We start from the raw sequence: 5,243 nt of genomic DNA on the forward strand, positions 1-5,243 counted from the left end.
GACAGTTGGGGAACGGGTTTACAAAAAATCCTAACATGTACACAGTAACTGACGTTCACTTGTGATCCAGAACTGGAAGCTGCGACGTAGTCAGTAGTGTGAAATAAGGAAGCGTGTTTTACCTACCGTAGTAGGCCGCTGGTTTCGTGTTATACAGGATCAGCAAGCCCTGATCGAGGCGTATACAAAGTATCGTTACAAACTTGGGATACAAGAAGATAAAGAGATAACAATGAATCTAAACAACTCTAGGCAGGATTCGGTTCTGGTTTTATCTCAACCAAACCGAGTACAACAGAATATCTAGAACTCTCTGGACTATTCCTAACAGCCCCTCTCAATCATACCATGGTCAAGGTGAGATTGCGCCTAAAGTTCTCCAAGTCTCTCTGAGGCAATGACTTTGTAAAACCATCTGCAACTTGATCCTTAGAAGAAACAAACCTTATATCAAGTAGTTTATTAGTCACCCTTTCTCTGACAAAATGATAGTGAATTTCAATATGCTTAGTTCTAGCATGAAATACATGATTAGCTGACAAGTAGGTAGCACCAAGGTTATCACACCAAAGACAGGGAACTTCTCTTGTAGAAACTTTAAGTTCCTTAAGAAGAGATTGCAACCAGATAAGTTCTGCAGTGGCATTGGCCACAGACTTGTATTCTGCCTCTGTACTTGATCTTGATACAGTGGGTTGTTTTCTTGCACTCCAAGATATAAGATTTGAACCAAAATACACTGCAAAACCACCTGTTGACCTTCTGTCATCAATATCACCTGCCCAATCTGCATCTGAGAATGCACTCAATAAGGTAGAAGATGACTTCCTATATGCTAAACCTGAGTTTATTGTGTGCTTGACATATCTGAGAATTCTCTTAGCTGCAGTCCAGTGAACTGTGGTTGGTGCATGCAAGTACTGACATATTTTGTTTACTGAGAAGGAAATATCTGGCCTTGTAAGAGTTAAATACTGTAATGCACCAACAATACTTCTATACCTCATGCCATCTTCTGCTCCAAGGGGTTCTCCATCATTAGCTGACAACTTTTCAGTACTGGACAAGGCTATAGGTGCTGCCTTACAGTCTTTCATACCTACTTTAGTTAGAAGATCCAAAGCATATTTCTCTTGTGTTAGCACAATACCATCATTGATTTTCTTTACCTCAATTCCAAGAAAGAAGTGTAGATCTTCTAAATCCTTTAATGCAAAGGCTGAACTCAAATCTTTCAACAGTGCTGACACTGCTTCCTGAGAGGAACTTGTCACAATAATATCATCAACATAAATGAGAAAAAATATTATCACTCTATATTTATTGAACATGAAGAGTGAAGTGTCAGCCTTTGAAGGAATGAAACCAAGTTGTTGAAGTTTTGAGCTCAGTCGAGAATACCATGCCCTTGGGGCTTGCTTAAGCCCGTAAAGAGCCTTGTCCAGCTTGCACACATGAAAGGGTGAGTTCTTGTCCTCATATCCTGGTGGTTGCCTCATATAGACCTCTTCTTCCAGAACACCATGAAGAAACGCGTTCTGAACATCTAGCTGTCTCAAGCTCCATCCCCTGGATACAGCAATAGAAAGAACAAGCCTGATAGTAGCAGCTTTAACAACTGGACTAAAGGTATCCTCATAATCTATACCGTACCGTTGTTTAAATCCTTTGGCTACTAATCTGGCTTTATATCTATCTATGCTACCATCAGATTTCTTTTTAATTCTATAGACCCACTTACAATCTATGATATTTTTACCACTTCTTGGAGGAACAAGATGCCATGTCTTGTTTTTTTAAGTGCTAGAAATTCCTCATCCATTGCTTTTCTCCATCTTGAATCATCCAATGCTTCTTGGACACTTTGTGGCTCACCTGTTGAACAAAATGAACCATATTTTATTTTATATTTTTTTCATACCGAACAGTACCGTCTGAGGGAATCAGTGGCTTCATAATCCCTGACTGAAGTCGTGTACGCCCTCGCACATGAGTCTGCACAATCTGGGAATCAACCTCCTCCACAGAAGATCTGGGCGCTGGCACATCAGGCGCATGCGCCGAATCTGTACTGTTGGACAGCGACTGCCCTGGCCCAGGTGAGCCCACTGGACCTGACGCAGACCCAGGCTGGATCGGCTGCTCCACGCGCGCGAGTGGCGATGCTGTGCCTGGCGACGTGGCAGCCTGGTGTTGGCTGCCTCCGCTTGAGGGCGTGCGCACCCGCCCGGTCGGGATCCGCTGCGGACTGGAGCCAGGCGACCGCGCGGGACCCGATGTCGACGTGGAGCTGTCACGTTGGTGGGTGCCGCTGCGCGTTGCCTCCTCTGCGCATGCATCAGCACCGGATCGGGCGCCGATTTCTTCATGGGATGCGCCTGGGCGCGCTCGTATCTCCTCCGGATCGCGCGCCTGGATCAACACCGGATCTCGAGCTGCTGTCCTGTAGCGGGACATGCGATATGGGCGTATTTTCTTCCATATATGCATCATTTTCCATCAATTCTGGATCATTCTGTTCCAAATTTTCACCTGTATAATCGTCCACAAATCCTGCATCATCTGGAGAGGGTGTGTGAGTAGTACAAATATCAGTCACATTACTTTGGTCATTGCCATTATTTCCCCTGTGATCAAAGGAAGTGGATGAATGAAGATGTTTAGGAAGGAGCAAGATTTCCTTCCGGAGGAGGGCGCCTGCATTTGGATGAAGAGATGCAAATGGAAACACATTCTCATCAAAGACGACGTCTCGGGAAATATATATGCGACCAGTAGATATATCAAGACATTTGACCCCCTTATGACGCGGACTGTAGCCTAAGAAGACACATTGTTTGGAGCGAAAGGAAAGCTTACGAGAATTATATGGGCGAAGATTTGGCCAACAGGCGCATCCAAACACACGAAGAGAGTTGTAGGTAGGCTTTTTGTGAAAAAGACGTTCATAAGGGGTTTCAAAATTGATAACACTACTGGGAAGTAAATTGATGAGATATGTGGCAGCAAGAAAAGCTTCATCCCAGTATTTTAATGGCATAGAGGAGTTTGCAAGAAGAGCAAGTCCGACTTCAACAATGTGGCGATGTTTTCTCTGAGCCGATCCATTCTGCTGATGAGCATGGGGGCAGGAAACATGATGAGCAATGCCCATCTTTTGGAAGAATGAGTTTAGTTTCTCATATTCCCCACCCCAATCAGATTGGATGGCAAGGATTTTTGCATTAAATTGGCGTTCAACATGTGCTTGGAAATTTTGAAAAACCTCAAAAACATCAGATTTTTTCTTAATAAGGTAAATCCATGAGAATTTGGTGTAATCATCGATGAAACTCACATAATATTTATATCTACCAACAGAAAGAGGAGCATCTCCCCATACATCAGAAAAGATCAACTCAAGAGGTTTGGTAGATACACTAGTAGACACCGGATAGGGTAATTGGTGACTTTTTGCTCGTTGGCATGAGTCACATACCGGCTCAACATCTAACTCCCCATGGCAAGGAAGTTTATTATTCCTAAGCACACGTTGAACTATTGAAAATGAAGGGTGACCAAGCCGAGCGTGCCAACGCGATGAAGATATCTTGGTGACACCGTAAGCTTGTTTATTTGACGTCCTAGACGGAATCAATGGATAGAGACCTCCTCTACATCTGCCTCGATGCAGCACCCTCCCCGTGACCTGATCCTTAATAAAAAAGAAATAAGGCCAAAACTCAATGTAAACATGATTGTCAAGGGTAAGACGATGAACGGAAAGGAGATTTTGTGAGGCAGTAGGAATGTGTAGAATTTTGTTTAGATGGAGATCTTGATTTTGGGTTCTGATAATGGAATTTCCAACATGACTAATATTCATACCTGTACCATCAGCAGTGTGGACCTGATCACCTCCGTGGTACTTGTCACGGGTGGTTAACTTCTCGAGTTCACCCGTGATGTGATTAGTAGTGCCACTGTCGGCGTACCAATTTGTGTCTACCCCATATGATGAGGTTGCTGCAGATCCGGCCACCTTCTCTTCTAGAAGATAGTCTTCCGTGAACCGGTACCAGCAGTCCATGGCAACGTGGCCTGGCTTGCTGCATATTTGGCAGTGGGGGCGATTGTCGTTGCGGAAACCCCCACCAGCCAGTCCTCCTGGTCCTGGGCGCCCCCCTGTTGTTGTTTTAGCCAGGAGAGGCACCACCAGAGCCGCGGCCATGTCCACCGCGGCCACCACCACGGCCACGGGACATGCCACGACCACGCTGCTGACCACGCCCGCGAGTGGCCGCATTGGCTGAAGATCTGAAGCCACCTATGCCAGAGGCTTGAAGAAGCTCGACGCGCTGATCAAAGTTCGCCATCTGGGAGTACAATGCATCTAGCGTAAGTGGTTCAGTACGAGCATCAAGAGCAGATACCAGGGGGTTGTATTCCAGGTCGAGGACGGCCAGGATGTATGAGACCAGTTCATCTTCGCCAAGTGGTTTGCCGGCAGCCGCCAGCTCATCAGCGAACGACCGCATCTTGGCGAAGTAGACCGCGACTGACTGGTTCCCCTTCTCGGCGTTGGAGAGGGAGATCCGGAGGTTGTTGATGCGGGAGCGGGAGTGTGACGAAAACATGTTCGTCGGAGCGGTCCATGCTGCATGCGCCGTCTCCATGGCGACCATCTGCGTCAGTACCTCCCTCGTGATCGAGGTCAGGAGGTAGGCGAGCACTTGCTGGTCCTGGGTAACCCAGGCCGCGTGCACCGGGTTTGGGATGCTCGTAGCCTTGCCATCTTTGTCGGTGGTGGTGATGGTTTTCTCAAGCTCGGCGATGGATCCATCTAGGTATCCGAAAAGGGAGGCTCCACGTATCTGGGGAAGGAGTTGGGTTTTCCACAGAAGGAAGTTTCCACGGGTAAGCTTCTCGGTGATTTGGTTGTTGAGGGGATTGGCCGTGGCGTGGGATGAGGAGGAAGACATGGCGGCTGGGAAGGAAAGGCTAGATGTGTTTTGCAAGGGAAGCTCTGATTACCATGTGAAATAAGGAAGCGTGTTTTACCTACCGTAGTAGGCTGCTGGTTTCGTGTTATATAGGAAAGCACGCTACAACCATTATTTTAGCAGTAGTGCGTCTTCACAGAAAAGCACTACTACTAAAATTCCCTCACTAGTGCCGATAGGCTAGGAATAGTAGCAGCGCTTCTCCCAGAAGCACGCTACTGCTAAAAACATTGTAGCAGCGCGTTTCTGCTGTAGAGCGCT

General features: G+C 46.6%; 1 pseudogene; it reads right to left on the minus strand.

Annotated features, from left to right (window-relative positions):
- Positions 1–4,339: 4,339 nt before the first annotated feature.
- Positions 4,340–4,478, minus strand: LOC123088967 (uncharacterized; annotated as a pseudogene).
- Positions 4,479–5,243: the final 765 nt, after the last annotated feature.

Source organism: Triticum aestivum, chromosome 4A, assembly GCF_018294505.1.
Source record: "Triticum aestivum cultivar Chinese Spring chromosome 4A, IWGSC CS RefSeq v2.1, whole genome shotgun sequence".
Taxonomy (NCBI): domain Eukaryota; kingdom Viridiplantae; phylum Streptophyta; class Magnoliopsida; order Poales; family Poaceae; genus Triticum; species Triticum aestivum.